At 43.7% G+C, this 22,690-nt stretch overlaps 1 long non-coding RNA gene and 1 pseudogene across 1 annotated transcript; one reads left to right on the top strand and one right to left on the bottom strand.

Moving 5' to 3' along the window:
* Window positions 1-12,407: 12,407 nt before the first annotated feature.
* Window positions 12,408-13,269, top strand: LOC138525987 (grpE protein homolog 1, mitochondrial pseudogene; annotated as a pseudogene).
* Window positions 13,270-15,837: 2,568 nt separating this feature from the next.
* Window positions 15,838-16,784, bottom strand: LOC138525549 (uncharacterized). Its single transcript, XR_011283348.1, has 4 exons — window positions 16,704-16,784; window positions 16,489-16,594; window positions 16,267-16,381; window positions 15,838-16,105 (listed from the first exon to the last, which is right to left on the bottom strand). It is a non-coding gene; the product is annotated as an uncharacterized lncRNA (long non-coding RNA).
* Window positions 16,785-22,690: the final 5,906 nt, after the last annotated feature.

Below are 22,690 nucleotides of genomic sequence, written 5' to 3'. Positions count from 1 at the left end.
GCTAGGATGTAGCTACCATCTGGCAATTATATCAGCTGTACACATATCTGGTGCACCCACGCACCCTACGACACTATTGCTCTCTACTGACCAGAACTACGGTTCCCGAGGGTGTTCAATCTACCAGCGCTTTGAAGTCATACCAATGATATGTAGAGCGCTATATAAATGCCAAGTAACATAACATAACATAGCACTCTGCGGCCCGCTCCACGGACTGGCCTGGTATAAGTAGCTGGAGACTCCTCCTCCAGGAAATAGTAAAAATGGTAAAAAGACTGTAGTAGACTGTAGTAGACTGCACTGACTACTACACTCACAACCACACTCTGCCGAGTTTCAATATTCGAAACATCTTCAAATTGCAACACCCCAAGCCTACACCCCTGACAGGCCTACATCACCCACCACAAACTCCTCTGCCACATCCAAATGTATCATTCTTTTCCACATTTTTGGGTCCTGTCTCATTGCATTGTACATCAGGTACATGCAATATACGTCCACCACAAACATCATTAGTTGCATAATTTCATGTTTGTATTCTTACCTGCTCTTACAGGATGCCTTGTCAGTATGCATATCTGAGTTTCCTGTCATGGCACTATGTGTTGTGAGCAGCTTGCCGAAGAATCGGTGCCCAAAGACCACTGACTAGCAGCCGTTCTGAAGATGCAATTTGACTTGTGTAATGCAAGGGGCAACACTAGACAAAACATGGTGAATAGTAGCTGATGGTGGGTCATCATGGCAAGGTGGGCGGTCTGGTATTCTCCAATTGAAATGTCTGTAGACAGCCCATGCAAAGGATTAGGGACATGAATAATGCCAATGAGCGTGCCTGGCTGAATTGCATGTCATCTAGGTGCATGGTTGATTAACAAATGTGCTCATACAGTTAAAAATAGTACCACCCTGGTGGCACCCTGGTGCACTGCCATATTGTGTCTGTCTGCCCTTTCATGCACATGTGCATGTTTGTGAGGAGACACATGACTCAAATGCCAACCTCTGTCCATGTGCAGATGATTATGCAGCGGATACAGAGGAGGAGGCAGAAGAAGAGGTGCTGGTATGTCAGTCCACCGGTGGAGGCCATGGTGTACTGCAACTTGAAAATTCGCAGCTGCAACATGGCATTATCAGTTGTCCTCCAGCCTCTTCTGACTCTTTTGACTCTGCTGATTCAGATGCAGAACCAGAAGTGGAGGGCTCGCTGGAGGATAAGATGAGTGGCCCAACAGGCAGGTCATATGGAGCCATTGGGTCTGCGGTAGTGCAGCTGGCTTCACAAGGCCAGCCAGTGGTGGGCCCCACATCTGCAGTAGTTACGGCTGCAAGGCCACTCTCCCATGAGTTGGTGTCAGGTTCTAGGGCTGATGTCCAATGGAGGGTTACAGACCTTCAGCCAATGAAAGGGGCACTGTAGCAAAGGGCCTGGTCCCTTTCATGATGCAGCCATGGGCCCTGCACATGTGGTGGACCTGTGCAGGCTGGAGAGACAGTGTGGGAGCCGCAAATGTTGTATACCACCATCCAGCATGGCAATGTGTTGGATCGAACTGCAGATGGCATAGATCAACTGGCCGAGAACATGAACCCACTAGCGGCCCGGGAAGAACAGCGGCTGCAGATCATGCAGTTTCAAGCTGCTGCCACAGACTGGGTGTGAAAGCCAACATCAAGGGCTGACGGGTTTATGTGCGGTGTCTGCAGGAGTCCCTGCATACAGATGCTAGGGCACATAGAGAGGCCCTTAGGCGTGAGCTATCGGCATCTCGTAGATCCAATTGCTGTGAGAAAGAGAGCTTGAGAACTGCATTGCATGATGACCTCTCAGCCACAAGGACAGAGCTCCATGAGGAGATGGATTCCTTGAGGCAGACACTGTCCCAAAAACTCAATGTGTAACGAGCCATTTGTGATGAGGCGCATTGTGACCTCACCACCATTGGATCTGTGTCATGACTGGCCCTGGCCAATGAAGACCAATGAAGACTAGGCTTTGACACTGCATGGATTGGACCTACCACCACAACCACCTGCAGATCAACTGCAGGATGGGGGCCAGCACGCCCACACTTCTTCAACCACCGTTACTGTGATGTCTGAGCCCATGGAGGGATTTTTTGTTGTTGTGGTCTACTCATGTGGATATCGACATGCACCCTCCTCTTCCCTCCCTCCAGGGTGGACTTTTTTCCCCCAGTCCAGGATGGACATTTTGTTTTCATTTTACCTCACCAGTGTTGTCTGATTTTTCTTTTTCTTGACCCCTTGATCGCGATGGACCTATTCTTATTTTTAATAGCACTGTCTAGGATGGAGGCATGTGTTGTTTTTCCCCCAATCGATGATGGGCTCTTTTTATTTTTTATTTTTTTCCTTAAGAGATGTCCTGTTGCCCTCTCAAAGGAATGTTGAGTGCAGTACAGGAGATGCAGCCATGCACAGTGGTGTCAACTGCCATGGTTGCCTTGAGAACAAAAGGATGACATGTGCAGGTAACAATGGGTTGATGGCCTTTTTCCACATATGTGTGGTATGCATGATTTGCTACTATGGCTGGTGACATACCATATTCCATGTTGTTGCAGTGATTCTGATGCATCCAGTGACTGCACTCCATGGGAGGTCTGCCCTGCTCCCTTTCATCCCCTAGTCCCCATGTCTTCTGCCAGGTAACAGCCCCCCTTTCACAAATGTGGAGGTACAGTTTCTGTTGGAGGTTTGTTGGTTTGTTTATTTGTTTGTTTGTTTATTGATTTGTAGGGCGCACCAAACCCTTAGGTAGCTGGGCGCACAGCATAACAAGAATACTTAAAGCTTAGTTACAGATGTAGAGAGGTACAGGTAGGAAGCATACACGTATACATACAGCTGCGATCATTAGTCTTAATGGTCGTTAAGGCGTAATCAGGTGAGGGTGTTGTGTCTGAAACTGTAGTAGGACTGATCCCTTCTCAGCTCAATTGGTAGTGCATTCCATTGCTGGGCCGCTTTTACTGGGAAGCTGTTGCCTCCTGTTTTTTTAAGTCTGAATCTGCGTATTTGAAGGCAGTAGAAATTGGTTGTCCTTGCAGGACGTACAGAAGTGTTTCCAATTATTCTTTCCTTTAGGTATGGAGGGGCTGCGTTATTCAGACATTTGAAGGTTAATGAAAGGGTTTTAAGAAGGATCCTATCACTAATTTTCATCCAGTGATCGTTTCTCCTAGCATTGGATATGTGCTCTCTTGTAGGGGGTTTCAGGGCCGTTCTGAGCGCATTATTTTGCAGTGTCTGTAATTTGTTGATGATATATTTGTTAGCTCCTAAGTACAATGCATTACAGTAATCCAGTTTTGATAAAATGAGGGCATTAGCTAAGATAATGCAGCTTGCTAGTGAAAGAAAGGGTCTACATGCTCTAATGAGTTTGCCACTGTAGGTAGTGGAGAAGGCTAAGGAGTAAACCTGTTTTTTTAGGGTTAGCGTGGAGTCCAGATAGAATCCAAGTGTCTTCACTTCTTTAGCAACTGTAATTATAATTGCCGTCAATGTTGAAGGCGCTATAGTTAGTGTCAAGTTTTTTTAGGTTGTTAGCCGAGCCAAGGATCAGGATCTCTGTTTTATCGTCATTTAGGCAGAGACCATGGGTTGCCATCCATGCCTGAATGAGGATGTATATTTTGTTTAATAAGGCTGTATCTGAGGTGAAATTGCCAGAAAGGGGAATGAGGATCTGGGTGTCATCCGCATAATTTATGTAGGTGACACCCAGTCTATCCAATTAGTCAAGTAAAGGCTTAGTAAAGATATTATACATGGTTAGTGAGACACAGGAGCCCTGTGGGATGCAACATGTTGTTTGCATTGGGTCTGCTGATGCTGAAGTGGAATAGACTTGCGTATTTCTGTTGTCTAGAAAGGACTAGACCCAAGCTATGGCTTCGCTTGAAAAGTCGGCAGCCGATGCTAGGTGTTTGCATAACACTACATGGTCCACCAAGTTGAACGCTGCCGACAGATCAAGGAGAAGCAGCATAGCTGTGTTTCCTTTGTCGTTAAGCTTGTCAATTTGCGCCTTAAGGTCTATTAATGCTATCTCTGTGCCGTGCTGGGGTCTGAAACCCGATTGGCGGATCCTAAACGTTGGTTAGTCTCAAGGTAATTCTGAATATGAAGATAGGCCACTCTATCTATTATCTTGAGGAGGAATGGGACCGGTGTGATTGGTCTGTAGTTTGTTGGGATGGACGGGTCTAAAGTTTGTTTTTTGAGAAGGGGTAGAACCCAGGATTCTTTTAAACTAGTTGGGACAGTATTGGATGAGAACGAGGCATTAATGAGTTTAGAGATGAAGGGGGCTAAATCTCTGGCCGCATCCTTAATTATTTGGGCTGGACAGTCGTCTCCTTTACAGTTCGACGGTTTTAGGGATGCAATGATTTTTTCGGTTTCCTGAATGGAAACTTTGGAGAATTTAAATGGAGCCAAGTCAGGCTTGTCATTGGGTGTGGTACTGGTTGATATTTCGGTAAGGGGTAGAGAGGCTTTTTTTGCTGCAATTTTAGTTTGCAGTGTTTTTATTTTATTTGCTAGGGTCTTTTGAATGCTAGTGCACCATTGTTTGTCTTTGGGTACGTTATCCGGCGGAGGTATGGGTGATTCTAATTCCAGAAGGATCACAAACAGTTCCTTGTTGTTAGAGCATGCTTTTGAGATTCTTTCATTAAAGACTTCTTTTTTGGTTTGGATAATTATTTTCTTGTAATTATTGGCACAGAGTTTTAGTTTTAGTTCATTTTCTTCCGTGGGGAAGTGTTGCCATATGGTTTCTAGTTTCCTTTTTTCCAATCTAAGTTCTTTGAGGTGAGGGGTGAACCAGGTATTAAGGTGAGTCTGTTGTTTACTCTTAAGTACCTTAAGTAGGGCAATGGTCTCTAGGACCTTGGCCATCGTGTCATTATAGCAATCCACCAGAGTATCTGGGTCGGAGTTGCTTGGCAGGCGTGGATCACAGGAAGGGAGAGAGGTGGGATGTTGTCTGGTGTGATGTTTTTCTTTGATCTGGTGGGAAGAGGGGGTGCCATAATTTTATCTTTATCTATTTGTTTGATTAGTGTTAAGCTAAAGTCAATTAGGTGGTGGTTGGTCCAAAGTTGGAGTGTAATTTTAGTGATAGCTGTTGGGCAGTTTAAGGTGACTACCCAGTCAAGGGTCCTCCCTTTATCCTAGGTGGTGGAGAGGACTTTTTGGATGAGGCCGTGTTCAGCGAGCATGGTAGCTATCACTTGTGCTTGTTTGTCATCCAGATCGTTAAATCCTAAATTGAGGTCACCTAAGATAATTATCTGGGAGGAGTCATTTATATTGTTAGCTAAGAGGCTAGATATGTCCTCTTCAAATGACCCTATAGGTCCTGGTTGTCTATATATAAGGTAGATGGTTAGAGTGCGACATGGGGATATAGGCAGTTTCGCCGAGATTAGTTCACAAGATTTTAGTGGGGGTAACGTGGATAATCTTAAATCCAGGTTAGGTTTAGCAATGATAGCTAAGTCACCTCCTCTAGTATTGGGTCTGTCAATTCTTAAGAGTGGATAGTCCTCTGGTATCGCTAATGTAAGCGCTGGGCCTGCTGCCTCATGCAGCTAGGTTTCTGAGACCGCTAGGAGGTCAAGATTGTTGGATGTTAGAATATCGGCTATTTCTGTGGCGTGAGCTATGACAGATCTGGCATTGATCAGCGCTCCAGCTATCATAGTTGTATTAGGTGATCTCTGGAGTTTCAAAGTTATTGGTATGTGTTCTTTGGTTTTAGCATCTGAGGCAGTTTGCATGTGGGCTTGCGCTGAATGCATAGTGGTATCTTTAAAGTTAGTGCAGCGGTTTAAGTGGGTATTTTTGGTCATTTTAGATTCGCAGAGGGAAGAGAGTCTAGCTCGAAGCTTCGTATTTCTGTTCAGTGTAGGACAAGGTGCATATTTAATTTGATCCATGGTTATGAAGATTATTTGTATGAGCAGCAGTATTAAGGATAACAGCAGTGTTTTGCTGACATACATGATGAGGCAGTTGGTCCAGGCTGGATCAGATAGGCTGAAACTAATACCTGGTTGGCATAGGCTAGGTCAGGCTAAATTCAGAGCAGGTATGGTGGGCTGCGATAGTCTGTGTTCAACCTAGGCACAGCTGGCTAAGTTCAGCCTGGGCACGGTAGTTTACAGTGGGCTAGATTCAGTATAGGTGGAGTAGAGTAAGCTGAATTCGATGTGGGCACAGTGGGCTAGATTCAGCAACCTACACACAGTAAGTTAGGTTTAACATAGACACAATAGGCTAAATTCAACAACATAGGCACAAAAGGCTAAATTCAACAACATAGGCACAGTATGCTAAATTCAACAACATAGGCACAGTAGGCTAAGTTTAACATAGGCACAGTGGTCTGCAGTGGGCTAGATTCAGCATAGGCAGAGTAGGCTAAGATCAGTATGGGCTCAGTGTGATGGATAAGTTCAATGCAAGCAGAGGGAACACGTGTGTGTGTGACCAACACTAAAGCGGCAATTAAAGAATGCATAGCATCTTACAGCGGGGCTGCTAAATATAGTGTGAGGGGCACATTCATGACAATATGATCAAAAAGCATGGCACAATAACATTTAAGGTTACAGTCTTGCAGTTACAATACATTGCAACGTGGGCTAGTTCAACTGCTAAGGCATAAGGCACAATACATTGCAAGATGGTCTAGTTTAGCTAATAAATGCTTGCACAGTACAGCGCAGAGTTGGCTACATCAAGTACTAGTGTTGTTAAAGCTAAGGCTACAGCTTTAAAGGGCTATGACAAGATTTGGCAACTAGGCACGACGCAGCATACTGGTGCAAGTAATGCAGTTCGTGTCAAATGTCAACCGAAGGCATCGCTGTATGCTAAGTGCTGAGACACAGCAACAATCAGTGTAAGCAATAAGGAATCGAGGTCCAAGGGAGCTGAGTGCCGGTGCAAAAACGGGCACAGTCAGTTGATATTGACAAAGGTGGAGGGTTTGCGCGGGACGCAAACCAGATGCAGGGGGTGGAGTACAATTTGTATTGACCTTGATCAAAGGAGCAGTGTCTGGGGGCCGAGGGAGACTATATGAATAGAGTAGATTGCGAGGGGTGTACTCATACCTGTGGAGAAGCCTTCCGCATATCTTTAGGGCAGCGTGGTGCATGCTGGGACAGTCCGTTTGCAGGTCGTAGAGATAGTGCAGTGTAAGTAACGTAGACAGGGCACAGACCTGCACGGACAGGCACAGACAGGCGTTGTGTGCTTTAGGAGTGCCTTAGGGAGGAGCCGGCTCGCGCCTTTCGGTGCTGCGGCCCTGCAAATGAAGAAAGGAGCTTGCCAATAGGGCGCAAGCAGGTTGCTTAGCAAACTATAAACAAAAACAGTTGACGGCCATTTTGGAGGTTTCCTCGTGGGTAATGGCATTGAATACACTGATCATCTGTTGTGTAGGCGGTCGGGCCCTACAAGAGGGGTGACAGGGTTTCATGGCCCGATGGGTGCTGCAGGGCGAAGTGAGGACACACACTGCTTGAGGTGGTCGAGTAGGCTTACCCTTGTCACAGCGTCCGCGTCAAAGTGGAGATCCTCAGTAGGGGTTGAGGATGGGGTCCTGCCCTTCCAAGGTGGTGATGAGGGAATCATACCAGGGCAGCTCTGTCAACAGGTAAGGATGAACACTGTCTCTCATGTTATATCTGAATTAATGGTCACCACAAACTTTGCATGCATTCTCACATATTTGCTTTCTGGGGGTGTAATCATTGAGTCAAAGTAATTGTAAGTGCAGATGTGTGTCTGTCCACATGCATGTGTGTGTATGTGCCCTTCCACTTCAATGTGAGTGCATTGTTTCTGAGGTTGTATTTCCACAATTGACTACCAAAATGTAAGGGAGGTGCAACACTTATCACACTTGATCCAATGGCAGCATTTGCCACATTCTGAATCTACATGCTCATTAACATCATGCATTCTCTTTGCATCTGGACTCTGTGTATATTGGTTGTTCACCACTTGCCTCACTGACCGTGATGATGTCTTCTTACTGCCACCCATCTCCTTCCACTGCCTCATGTTTCCTACAGGGCCCTGCAAAGTGTACCCCCTGTCCACACTACCGTTTTACCAGTGCCAGTGCCCACTCCACCCCCTTATCCGCTCACATGACCTACCCTACTACAATTGCACATCTAACACACCTCCATTGTCAGGTCTACACAACCTAGGCTGCTCTGCTTCATGGCCTTGCCGCTGGTGGCACATATCTGAGCATTTGTCTATATTGACTCCACAGGACAGGCTTGTCACACTTGCTGCATCTAGGGTTGTACAGCTATGCACATGTGTACCCCTGATGGACTACACCAGTGTTACCCAATGAAATCACTTGTTGTTCGTTGTTCTTTACATTATGTTCTCTCCACCTGGATGTATTGCATAACTTCTTTTTCCATAACTTTTTGTTCAGATTAAGGTCTTGAGGATAAGATTCCAATAGGTACAATTGGCATGTTAAAGTTGACTCATACGCAATGGCTATATGAGGGTAGTAATATTTCCACAGCTGGGGACATTAAGCAATGGTTGAAGACTAAGCTAAGTAGGGCTGCATTCATAGAAAACATGCTTCACATTGGGAATATGCCCTCTACTCGAGATTTCTGCATTGAGAGAATATCTAGAATCTCCCACCACTTTATATCACAGCTTATCCAAGCCCGCATATCTTCCGTTTTTATTTACTTATCAATTTCAATGTAACGGTGGCTCTATCGCCTAGGAGATGGAGTACCCAACTGTCTTATCGTCATACATCTTGTCAATTATGTGGTAACTTAGTGAATGAGACTGTATTTCATCTGATTATTGAATGTGAATCTCTTATCTCACTGCAAATGACGTTTTTTAAAGCTTATAATAATGCTATTATGATGAATGAAATCCCCTCTTTATGGTCTGTTTTTATACAAGGAAACAACATCAACCTAATATATCATACTGTACGGTTTTATATTCATGTAGTTGAAATGTTTGAATGTCTTCAATAGGTCCTGTGGGCCTCTGCTGATTATATATATATATATGTGTATATGGATATTTTGATACAACTTTTGTATATGAATTGTATGTCATGTGTTATACAAAGCCTTGTTGCTATATGTATATCTAATAAACTAAATGTAAATGTAAATTACTTTTTGTTCAGATTAAGCACTGTGAGTGACTGCACGGTGTGTGTGCACATTGTGGGCACATGCATGTGGTACATCATCCACTCCTCCCAGCTTCAGTTCATCTGTTGTCCCTGTAGGTGTTGCCAGTGCACCCTGTGATCCCTGCACACCTACTGCGACTGTCTCTTACATGGTATGTGGTCTGTTGAAGGGTGAGTGAAAAGCTGCATATTGTCCTCATGTCCATTTACAATGGTGTCCAACAGGGGGATTGGTGGTTCGTGCATGGTATGGGGGTGTGGTTGAAAGCACTTATTTGCAGAGATGTTGCGGACATCAGTCTCTTTCTGTTTTACATACCACAGCGGGTTGAGTATGTTGTTTCTGTGATGTGAAGCTGCTGATTTACCTTTTACAGGTGGACTTTCTTTTTCAGTCTGCCCTTCTCCCTCACCCACTTTTGTCCTTCCTCAACCTGAGTATGTGCTACTATTCCATGTATGTGCCTTACAGGCTCTCTGACCATGCTGCTTGCTTTTCAAGTGTTTCTGTCTCTGTCTTCCTCTCTTGCCCAACTTCTCTCTGCCCTAACCCACTGTAATGTTCAACATAACTCTCCTCGTCTCCCGACCAGCCAGTCTCCTCCTTGCACCGTGATTCCCCTACTCCCCCCTCTCTCTCTCTCTATCCACGCCACTTCTATGCATTCTTCACTCTGTGTCCTGTCTCCCTCTTTCCCTCTGTCATCCTTCTCATCAGCTACCACACTTGTCCCGAGACCATCACCTCCTCACTTGGTGTCCTTTTCCTCCCCTGCATCCATGGGTGACCCAAAGGCACATGTGACACCTGACAGTGGGTGTGCAGAACTTGTATGTTTGCCATCAATGTCCCCACTTATGCCCGCATCCCGGGCCCGACTGATACCTGTTTCCAGGGTGCATGTCATGCTGCGCTTGTAATTTCGCTGCCATTGATTTTTCTGTTGGTGAGTTTTGCTATTGGGATGTTGATAGTTGCTCACGCTTGGTTATTTATACTTCCAGACATTGACACTGGGTGGTCCATGGCTATATCCTTGTTCCATACAGAAGCGGTCAAGACTGTCCAGTTTCTTTACAATGTTTACATTGATGCAATGCATGTCTTTGCAAGTTCAGAATGTTGTTTCAGGTGGGACACTGTGGATGCAAGACAGGTGGTTACCTTGTGCAGGTAAATCAATGGCTCTCAGGGTGCCACTTGTGGTGGTGTCGTTGGTGGCAGGGAGTCAGCCATTGCGTGGATTGTTTAATTATTTTCCTTGTACTGAGCGGTTCTGTCTTCATGGGTGCAGGAACACATGGTGATCGTATGCTGGTGAGTCTCTGCTTGCTGTCTTTGCATGGTCATCAGGGGGGCACTGGTTGTGGGAGGATTGTTGTTAGCGAGGCTGTCACTGCTGGGTGTTTATTGGTGAGTTGTCACGAGTGTGGTCGGTCTGGCTGCATGGGTGTTTGGACACATGGTGATGGGAGTCCAGCAAGTGATTGTTTGCAGTTTTTGCATGTGTGTTGCCTGCCACCTGGCCTCCCGTTCACTCAGCTGTTCATGTCATGTCTAACCACGCTGGCAGTCCACTCTTGGCACTTCTGCCCCTTCTGGGGGGGAGGTCCCGAGACAAATCCACACAGAGCACACCATTGAAGGCCATTCGTGGGATGTCATGTTCACCACAGATACCAGGTAAACACCATTGGCCTGGTGTTGTTTTTTGCCATGGGGATATGTTCCATGCATGGTACACTGACAGATATGTAGCTACCTGTTGACCTTTGCTCAGTGCATCCCAACAACCCCTTCAATTCCCAGCACATTGGTCTCCGTTCAGTCCTGTCGCTGGCCGGGCCGGTGCTACCATTAGGCAAGGTTAGGCGCTTCCCTATGTGAAAATGCCAGAGCAAAACATGCTGCCAAAGGCAATAACCACTTATACCTTTTTTGTAGACATATATTTATTAGTCTCTCTCTCAATTTGTCTTGACTACTTGAAGGCAGCACTCTCAGCACTGTCTGCAGCATCAAGCAGCGCAGCAGGCACTGTGAAGTTTGGGTCGGTGTGGGTGTGGCACTGTGCCGAGCACAGGGCCTCAGGCCACACCGGTGCATTCGCACTGCACGTACCCTTGTGAGGCTCATGCAAATGTTCTTCTTCTTCTGGATGGTCCGTGGCCCGCCCTGCACTAGCTGCAGCCTACCACTGTTGGTGGTGGTCTTGCCTGAGAGAGACTCAGACACACAAAGGCAGGTAAGGTGCCCTATTGTTTTGTAATTGTTCTGCCACTCGGTTTTGGAAATTGCCGAACTGGCATAGAGTAAAGAAAGAGCAAATTAGAGCCAGTGGAAGTTCATGGACTGCAGGCTGACAGTGCTCCTTTCCAGCCTATTCAGTACTGCTTACGACTAGAAAAACAGCGAGGCACCATGGAGTTACTTACCTTGGTCTCCTATCTATGATCAGGTGAGTATGAGAGAGATGTTTACCCTTGTACATTAAACCTCTGTCTGCTCCATCCCCCACATACCTTCAATGACTGAGCAAATCTTTCCTCTGCTTTAGGCATCCGGTTAATGCGTCTTCTCTCTGTCAGGGCTCAACTCCCCTACAAGACACCCAAACAAGGCTGACAACGTATACGGGTTTTCTGCATAACTGGCAATGACAACTGGGGTTGACAGGTGGGGTTGTAACTGTCACTTGGCTTGTTTACACTTCAGCTATTTTTAAGTACAGCTTCCCCTTTATCTTGCTCAAAAAGGATTCTGCAATGGAAATGCACCCGCAGACAGTTACATACATTTGTAAATGTACTTTATAGGTTTTGCGGGACCCCATGCTCACCCCTAAGAGCTTTTCTTTCAACTGTGCATATGATTGGTTTTAGAGGGCGGTGATTACATGCTACACTTTACAACTTTTGCTAGACAATAAGCAGTGTCAGGAATTCCGTTCATATTGATGGCTTTTTGTAAGTCTCCTTACCCGCCCAGCATTGGGCAGCACTCGCTAATGTAACATTTCCTATCAGAGATTTAAGCAGCCACCAGCAGCAGATGTGGATAGGTAGCAAAGAAAATCCAGCAATGCTGTCTGACCGGCTTGTTTGAGCTGCATGACAGGTCAGACATGGCGGATCACTGTGTGTGTGGATGTTGGTGTGGCAGAGTGGAACGGCGCTTCTCTTGAGGGGGGTGTTTCTGCTATCCAGCCCACGGTTACTGTGTACAGCAACCAAACAGAAGAGCAATGGGCATAGCTCAGATGAAGATCAGAGTGTAAGTAAAAATGAACAAAAAGCTGACCTGCCCCTGATAGAACATGTGATGGTTGATGAAAAGGCCAAGATGGAAGATAAGCTAAACAAGCTCACTGACAAGTATAAGCAAGCACTGGCAGATACAGAGAATCTTAGGCAGAGAAGCCAGAAGTTAATAGATGAAGCCAAGACATATGGGATTCAGAGTTTCGGCAAGGACCTTCTTGAAGTGGCGGACATCCCTGGAAAAAGCAACAGAGAGTGTTCCAAAGGAGGAGATAACGGCTGACAATCCTCATATGAAGAATCTCTATGAAGGGCTTCTTATGACAGAAGTACAAATGCAGAAAGTTTTCAAAAAACATGGTATACTCAAGCTGGATCCAGTCGGTGCAGAGTTCGATCCCTACGAGCATGAATCATGCTCTGGTGGAAGGCAAAGAGCCAGAACGGTGGCTCTAGTGACCAAAGTTGGCTATAAGCTACATGACCGTACGTTGAGACCTGCTTTGGTAGGGGTGGTAAAGGAGCATAGATTTGTATTTGATTTTTTTAATGAGCTACACATTCGGCAGTTATGTCGCTGGTTGATTGTCCTCCTCAAGAATGGGTCTTTGCTGTATTGCAGCTTGTATGTGAGCCGTTTTCACCAACATGGACAGGGTCGGATGTGCCTGCCATCGGGACTGGCAGCTAAAGTAGACAATGCAAAAAAATACATTGGCACATTGAATGCCCTTTGGCTTTTATAAAAGGCTGCCTTCATGTTACATGTGTACATTAAAAGAGAATCCATATATCACAAAGCAGATTATACTATAGATATGAGTTGCCTGCTCTAAATGACAGTATTAGTGCAAACCTCTTTACGTCGTATGGCCTGCCAGTTGCATTTTACCTATTTATAACACACGTTCCTTTCAGTCAATAAAAGGTTGTAGTTCTACTCTGTGGTGCTTAAGTGCCATTAATCATTTTATTAAAAACTGCATAATCAGAACATTTCTTCATTTGATAGTCACATGTTTTATTTCTAAGCTAAAGCCATTTTTGTGTGTACTTCAAAGCTAATGTTCATGATTAACGGTTTAAATGTGTATTAAACTTCCCTACACTTTGTCCATACTCGCCACAGCAACCATCCCTGCGGCCACCACCTTAAGGGTGCAGCTTTGCCTCTTAGGAATCCTGTCTGAGAAAATTTCCTTTGTTCGGATTCCAGGCAGAAAATGCCACATAAAAGATTGTTCATAGCTGATCCTATGTCCCTCTATTTACTGACTGAAAAAAGAAAATCCAGCGTGCATTTTATACACCATCAGCGCATGATGGGGCAAGATTAAAACAGGAAAAACGTGGGTGTATGTGTGTTGTGAGTGTGATATGTGTGTATGGAAGGGAGAATGAGTGTATACATCTATGTGTGTGTGTGTGTGTGTGCAAGAGAGAATCTGTGTGTATGTTTGTACAGGGTCGGACTCGGCAATACAATTGTCTTGGGTACCAATTAAAAAGTGGCCCACAGTTGCAAAGGTCTATTCATTACTTTTGTGACACGGTTTGAATAGTACACAAGGGGGAGTTGTTCTACAAAATGTGATGCAAATTGTGCATTTTAAAGAACATTATTCAGCAACACTGGTCAAAACTACTAATCGCATGGTGAAGTAACTCCTCAAACTGCCATGTGAAAGAGAGTGCCGTAGCCAAACGTTCTGTCCTAAAGCCGACACAAAAGAAGGGCAGTTGCCTCAGTACTGGCAGCAACTAACTAAGCTTTATTGTTTGTTAGACTTTGAACACAAAGTTAAATGGCAGATGACCAAATTGGAAGAAGTTATATTTGTCGGGAGCGGTGGGGCAGAACGCCCTTCCCCTGCCACATGCATCATTTTCTTCAAAGCAGTCTCAAGCCTTTTGTCTATAGAGCACCTTTTTAAAGTCCTTGTACTTGCTGGATAGTTTTCTGACTTGAGCCAGTCTTGTGCACAATGCTTTACTGTTGGTAAGTTCAGGAGAGCAGTGAGCTAAAGACTTGGTTGAGACTCTCCCAGGGGCCATCCACCCAAGAACAAGCCAATGGGCTGTGTTTTTGCTGGTAGAGAGTTTCCCAGAAACCCCTCTGTTTTGCATACCAAGTAACTTTTGGGTCTCAACCTAAGTTACCAGGGGAATCCAGACGTGGACCCCTTGCTCACTGCACTTAGAGAGGCACAGCTTCACCTCACTGATGATGCCCAACTAGGCTGAAACACGTGTATGGGGTTGCTGTGGTACTCTTGTTCAGAGGAGAATTGTCTAGCATTTCAGTTCTGGACTGCCCCTGGGCAGGACAAAGACTGATATGTGGGGAGATGTCTTCTCTGTGAAAAGAACAGTGAGCTAAAGACTTGGTTGAGACTCTCCCAGGGGCCATCCACCCAAGAACAAGCCAATGGGCTGTGTTCGTGCTGGTAGAGAGTTTCCCAGACACCCCTCTGTTTTGCATACCATGTAACTTTTGGGTCTCACCCTAAATTAAAAGAGGTATCCAGATGTGCACCCCTTGCTCACTGCTCTTAGAGAGGCACAACTTCACCTCACTGATGATGCCCAACTAGGCTGAAATACGTGTATGGGGTTGCTATGGTACTCTGTTCAGAGGAGAATTGCCTAGCATTTTGGTGCTGCACTGCCCCTGTGCAGTACAAAGACTGATATGCGGGGAGATTTCTTCTCTGTGAAAAGAACAGTGAGCTAAATACTTGGTTGAGACTGTCCCAGGGGCCATCCACCCAAGAACAAGCCAATGGGCTGTGTTCGTGATGGTAGAGAGATTCCCAGACACCCCTCTGTTTTGCATACCAAGTAACTTTTGGGTCTCACCCTAAGTTACAAGGGGAATACAGACGTGGACCCCTTGCTCACTGCTCTTAGAGAGGCACAGCTTCACCTCACTGATGATGCCCAACTAGGCTGATATAGGACAAGAAATCCAAAAAAGCTGTATGAAGTGGTCGTCCTTGAATCCTAAATTAAATTTCAATTCATATACTCATTTGGTATCAAAGATATCCTTACTTAATTAAAGTATGAAACCGAAGTACAATCAAGAGAAGTAAATAAAGAAAAGTGAAGCTTATATTTCAAAAGAATTCTGTATTTCATTCATGGGAAACTGGAGTTTGAAAAAACACCTTAATAATAATTTAATACATTGAGTTTCACACAAAATAGGTCATATAAAGAAAAAGATCTAGCATTCTTAAATTCAGAAAACACATAAACAAACGATGAACAATAAATGAACAAAAACAAAAATAGTGAAAAGGGAATCGTCACAAATAAGGAGGTTTGTCACACATTTTTAACAAACAAAAACAAGCAAACAAAGTGATAAATACAATTTCAGTTACACAATAATATGAATTCACAGGTCTGCCTACGTAAAAAGACCGAATTACTAATGTCGAGCACGGTCAGGAATGCTATTAGTTCGAGGAGCAAAGAATTCCATCTAGCATTAACCTGGTTACATTTCGGTGGGTCACCTGTAAGGCCATCATTATCAAAAATGACTTCCTCAGGTCAGGCTAGAGGTAGTAGTCCCTGTGGGGAAGCAGACACATATAAGAATACTGAAAAATCTATAAGGGAATTAAGTTAGTATGCACTTCTACATTGATTGTGTTGAGTTGGCAGGGTAGTTATGTGTATTCTTCAATGATTAGGTATGACTACTTATTTCAAGTGTCCTGAAAGAGCCTTACCCATCGTGTGCTGGGTGAATTTTACGGACACCCTTTCTTGGCAAGAGCCCATGACGTGGCGATCCAGTGCACGACAGCACGGCAAACAGTCGAGACCAGCGCTCAACTACAGCATCTGTAGATTAACAAAATAGTCCACCCATAAAACACTTCATCGGTAATGATTGTGTTGTGTGCCTGAGAGTCAAAAAAGTTTGTCAATGAAAATGGTCTGTTGCATACCTGGTTGGGAAAACTGTTGTACGTCTATGCCAGGCTAATGTCCTTAATCAGTGGAGTGTCCACATGGCACCTGGTATGAGGGTGGTGCTCCATCCCAGTGTTCAATCTAGTTGAATAGAGTGGATTAACCGTTAAACAAAGGGGGAATGTTTCACCTGTAATGCATGGTGTTCCAGGTTAAGGCGAAGTAAAATAGCAGTTCTAGAATTTCTTACTTGTCATTTGGTGTCAAGCGCAGATTTTCCAATTGATGTAATTTTTCAATTGTTCGACACTCGCAATGCCAGCCGCTGTGTTATTCAGAAATGAATTAGAGCCTGATATCTACCGTGTGGAAAACGCTAACCTATGAGAATTATTTTTTTTAAATAAGTAAAACAGGTTTTTTTAAAAATCGAAAATAGAGCTGGAGTCATGATTCTTAAAATAGATTAATGTGGCTAAATTAATGGATCTATGTAAATCAAATCCAGTGCTCGTCTAAAGTGGTAACGGTATGTGCCTTGTTTGAAGTCAAAAGGACTTCCCATACTGAAGAGATAAAGAAAATGCAAAGTATACAATCATAAAAAGTACCAAACGCATGCAGGAGTGAGATTTGGAATATGGCGGCTTGCGTGCTGATTTGTATTTAGTCCGAAAGTATGCTAACATTCAATTCGGTTAAAGGAAGGAATGCATGTAATGAGTAATATATTCTAACCTGCGTCGCTGCAGGAGAAACTGCGGAACGAAGCCGTGTTGCCGAGGGGAGCTTGCTTTGAATAAACTCACTCGGTTAGGTTGCGGTGCACAAAATTTCCTGTTTTGTGACGTTGCTGGTAATGTTGATTGGGCAAGAGCGACACACCCTCTCTGTTCCCACGGACCGGGGCTCGCATTTTGTTTAAAGCTTGTTAATCATCAAGTGTGAGTCCTAAACTATAGGAATAGTATGTTACTATTTGAGCTCGAATTTGAAGTAGCTCCGCTAGTACGGTCATTGTCAGAGACATGCTGAAAAATTGTATTATTAAATAAACGCATCATCATTCACTGTATGCCATGCTGCTTGTGATTGGGCAGATGTAACGAGCCCGCCTGTTGCCAAGGCAACCAGGCTAACTAAATAGTTGCCCAAAACGGTGTGAGCCCTGTGTACAGAAGTCAATGGAGGGCTCACAGATAAAGGTAGGTGACTAAAAAAGAAAAAGGAAAAATTCAAAAATTATAAACATGCCAAAACGGTATGGGGGATATATAATAGCCCATATAGTCATGAGTCATAAGTGCCAATGGATGCTGTAGGCTATGCATATTTGATCGCCACCATTCCCGAGGTTCGTTATGTGGCATGCCCTTCCATTAGGTACGCTGGTAACTAATTACTAGACTAGCAGAGATGATGCTGTAGAATGATTTTAGTAACACAGGGTGCAAGTCTGCCAAATGCATTGTAACCGTTGCACAAACTTGTGTAAAAAGGTTTATGATATGTATTGGGGGTGCACTAGCATGGGTTAGTGAATGTAACCCCATACAAGCAGGTATAATAGCTGCTGGAGCATGTGTATCTGAACAGGGCTGAACGCTGGTGTGTTAAACATTAGGAAGGGATCCTATAGAGGTGGAATAAGTTCTTCATTGAGCCCTTTAGTTTCCATCCGTAAAATCCAGCGTGCTTCTTTTGCAAGTAAGCTTTTGGACTTATTTGTAGAGTTCTTTACTACATCCAATGCCCAACAGAGTATTTCATTAGGAGAATGTTTCAATGTCAAATAGTGATTCACAAGTGGTGCCGTAGTTGTTTTGCATCTAATCCGAGAGCGGTGTTCAGATATTCTGATGTGAACCGCTCTGCTTATTTGTCCCACTTATCTGAGTCCGCAGGGACATTCAATTCAATAAACAACTTGTTTTGTTTTACAATTCGTGAGAATTGGTAAGACCCATTTTCGGTCCCCAATCATGAATTCTTTCATCTTCTGGGTAAAGGTGCATGCTGTACATGTACCACAGGGATAATGTCCCTTCACTGATCTCAAATCCCAGAGCCCTGTTTTTGGTAATTGTTTTTGAAAGCTTGAATGTACTAATTTATCTCGGATGTTGGGTGCTCTTTTAAGGGCAAGCCGTGGAGGAGGTTCTTCAAGTAGATCTAATTTAACAATTCCCCAGTGTTTGAGAATGATTTTCTTTATCTGGAAAGTTTTGAAGGCATGGGTCAAAACGCAGGTCATTTGGCTGCTGTCAAGGACCTGAGTTCTTGTAGTCAACAAAGAAACACGGTCCGTGAAGCGAGCACGCTTGCGTGAACGGCTAATCAGTTTCTTAGGATATCCTCTTTCCTTTAATCTAATGTCCAACTCATCGGCTTTCCTGTGGAAGTCCTGTAGATCGGTGCAGTTTGTCCTTATTCGCAGATATTGCCCATAGGGGAGATTGTCCCGAAGGTGACGGGGATGGTCGCTTGTATAGTGCAAAAGTGTGTTTCTAGCACTTTCTTTGCGGTGGAGACAACATTTAAGTTTGCCTTCGTCATGTTTAATTTCTAGGTCCAGCAAGATGACATATTTGTTGAAATATTCCATGGTAAACTGGATATTGCTGTCAGTCTGATTCATCCAAACCAAAAAAGATTGTAGCTCAAAATGCAGTGCTTCCCATATGAAAATAATGTCATTGATGTAACCTTTCCAATTTGTAATGGATTTGAAGAAAGGATTGGTCTCACAGAGGATATGTTTGGTCTCAAATCTGGCCACAAATGGGATTGCCAGGCTGGGCGCAAAAGCAGCTCCCATCGCGGTTCCCTTTGTCTGGAGAAAGAAGGTCCCATTGAACTCGAAATAGTTCTTGCAGAGTGCCAATTCCATTAACTCCATAATGAAGTTGGTAGGTACCCGCTCTTGTGAGTCGGATTCAGTCAAGTATTCCCGCATGCATTCAAGGGCTTGTGCCTGAGGGATGCTCGTATATAGAGATGTTATGTTCATTGTGACTAATATTTGTTTATTTGGATCAAAACTTAGATTTTCAAAGACTTGGATTGTGTTCATGGTATCTCTCAGATAAGTACTTGTTTGGGTACTCAAGGTCTTGAGGAAAATATCAATGAATTTGCAGAGTGTTTCTAGTTTAGTACCACACCCTGAAACAATAGGTCTGCCAGGTAGACTAGTGGAGTTTTTATGAATCTTGGGTAACGCATAGAAGGTAGGGGTGCGGCCCTGAGTGGTGGTCAAAAACTCATACTCATTATCAGACACCCAGTTGCGGTCAAAAGCATATTTGACTGCCTGGTCGATTTCTGTTTTGATCTCTTTGGTGGGGTCCTTCTTAAGTTTTTTATAACTGGCAGTGTCGTCTAGTAAATTGTTCACCATTTCCAGGTATTGGGTGTTAGTCATCACGACTATACCTCCCCCCTTGTCCGCTGGTTTTATCACTATGGCCGTGTTGAGTACCAATTCTTTAAGAGCTCTGTTTTCTTCAATGGACAAGTTGTGTTTGATGGAGTTTCTGCTGTTTTTATTTTTAAATTATTCAAATCCCTCAGGACACACTTTTCAAAGGTTAAAATTTCCTTTGAAATCTGATTGTCCTGAGGTGTGAATGTCGATGGACAACGAAGTCCAGAATCTTGTTCTGTTGTTCTATCAGGAAAGTCCTGAAAGAATGCCTTAAGTCACACAGTTCGTAGGAATCTCCGAACTTGCATTTCTAGAGAATACCAATCAGTCCCAATTGTTGGAACAAATGAGAGACCCTTTGACAAAACAGATAATTGAAATTGATTCATGTCCAATTTAGCCAAGTTAAAAATGGGAATTTGAGGATCTGATTGATTTAACGAGTTCTGCGTCTCCTGCCCCAGGGTCTCCGCATTGGTACATATGGTTGGAACCACGGAGAGACCCACTGTGCCATTCCAAACCCTCCTCTGCCTAAAAAAGGGGGATTTTGTTGGAAATTACCATATTGTTGTTGTTGGTTTAATGTGGCTTGATCGTCTGACCCACTACTACTTGTGCTAGAGAATGAAACACCTCTATTTTTCTTGCCCTGCCCGCTTTTGGATGCCGATTGTTTGTTTATAGTTTCCACATATGCTTCAGTTGTATATGGGATGACTTTATCCAATTTAAACTCGCGGATGTCCTTTGCCAGCTTCTTAGTTTTTTTAGCAATAGTTGTAGCTTTAAATTCCTCAAATAGTTTATTAGGAGATTCTAATTGTTCTTGAGCATCAGAGATGAGGGTATTAGATAGAAACTTAGCCTCCTCAGACTCTAGTGTCTCTTGAATTACTAAACTGATTCATTGAGCCGTAGTAATAGTTAGGACCATGAGGTCCCGGCTACACTTGATTGCTATTTGGCTGAAAGTGGTTGTGTATTGTTTGTTAGACAGGAAGAGACAGGCTTCGTTATGTACAATCAGCCCAGCTAGAATGGTATTGACTTTTAAATATTCACGTAAGAAGTGGCCATGTGATTCAGTCCGAAAGTTCTTCTTTTTAAGTTTTAGTACTTCATCGCTGCCAGTTGAATGGGCTATATTGAGATTGGTTCCAGCTGGATCAAAGATGGAGGGGCCACTGATAATTTCTGAGATTTGTTCATCTGTGTAACTAAATGTTTGATTCTCAGCCATACTGGATGTTGGGCCGAAGCACTGGTCAAGAACTCTCAACCGCTTCGCACACCGGCTCACCAATAGTCAGAGTTTATGTCAAAATGTAGTCATGGTATTTAAAGTGTTATATGAAAAATGGACTTAAATTGACTAATTCCGTCCCCGATTTCATTATTTTCCACACCCAAAGCACCAAGGTTGCCAGTAAAATGGATATACACAAGGGTTGCCCCAGAAAGTGGTACAGCTATGGCGGGGGTCTATGATATAGGACAAGAAATCCAAAAAAGCTGTATGAAGTGGTAGTACTTGAATCCTAAATTAAATTTCAATTCGTATACTCATTTGGTATCAAAAGATATCCTTACTTAATTAACCGTGGAAACCGAAGTACAATCAAGAGAAGTAAATAAAGAAAAGTGAAGCTTATATTTTTAAAAAATTCTGTATTTCATTAATGGGAAACTAGAGTTTGAAAAAACACCATAATAATAATTTAACAGATTGAGTTTCAAACAAAATAGGTCATATAAAGAAAAAGATGTAGCATTCTTAAATTCATTAAAGACATAAACAAAGGATGAACAAAAACAAAAATAGTGAAAAGGGAATCGTCACAAATAAGGAAGTTTGTCATGCATATTTAACAAACGAAAACAAGCAAACAAAGTGATAAATACAATTTCAAATACACAATAATATGAATTCACAGGTCTGCCTACGTAAAAAGACACAATTACTAATGTCAAGCACGGTCAGGAATGCTATTAGTTCGAGGAGCAAAGAATTCCATCTAGCATTGACCTGGTTATGTTTCGGCGGGCCACCTGTAAGGCCATTAATATAAAAAATGCCTTCCTCAGGGCAGGTTAGAGGTAGTAGTCCCTGTGGGGAAGCAGACATATAAGAATACTGAGAAATCTGCAAGGGAATCAAGTTAGTATGCACTTCTACATTGATTGTGTTCAGTTGGCAGGGTAGTTATGTGTATTCTTTAATGATTAGGTATGACTACTTATTTCAAGTGTCTTGAAGAGCCTTACCCAACATGGTGAAGGGGGGATTTCACAGACACCCTTTTTTGGCAAGAGCCTACGACGTGGCGAGCCAGTGCACGACAGCACGCCAAACAGTCGAGACCAGCGCTCAACTACAGCATCTTTAGATTAACAAAATAGTCCATCCATAAAGCACTCCATCGGTAATGATCGTGTTGTGTGCTTGAGAGTCAAAAAAGTTTGACAAGGAAAATGGTCAGATGCATACCTGGTTGGGAAAACTGTTGTACGTCTATGCCAGGGTAATGTCCTAAACAGTGGAGTTTCCGCATGGCACCTGGTGTGAGGGTGGTGCTCCAGCCCAGTGTTCAATCTAGTTGAATAGAGTTGATTACCTGTTAAACAAAGGGGCAATGCTTTGCCTGTAATGCATGGCGTTCCAGGGTAAGGTGAAGTAAAATAGCAGTGCTAGAATTTCTTACTTGTCATGGGGAGTCAAGCGCAGATTTTCCAATTGATGTAATTTTTTTATTTTTTGACACTCGCAATGCCAGCCGCTGTCTTATTCAGAAATGAATTAGAGCTTG

The sequence above is a fragment of the Ambystoma mexicanum genome, chromosome 7p (genome assembly GCF_040938575.1).
Source record: "Ambystoma mexicanum isolate Mex_15411 chromosome 7p, UKY_AmexF1_1, whole genome shotgun sequence".
Taxonomy (NCBI): domain Eukaryota; kingdom Metazoa; phylum Chordata; class Amphibia; order Caudata; family Ambystomatidae; genus Ambystoma; species Ambystoma mexicanum.
The sequence above is the reverse complement of the archived record's forward strand: the minus strand, read 5'-3'. Positions and strand labels throughout refer to the sequence as shown.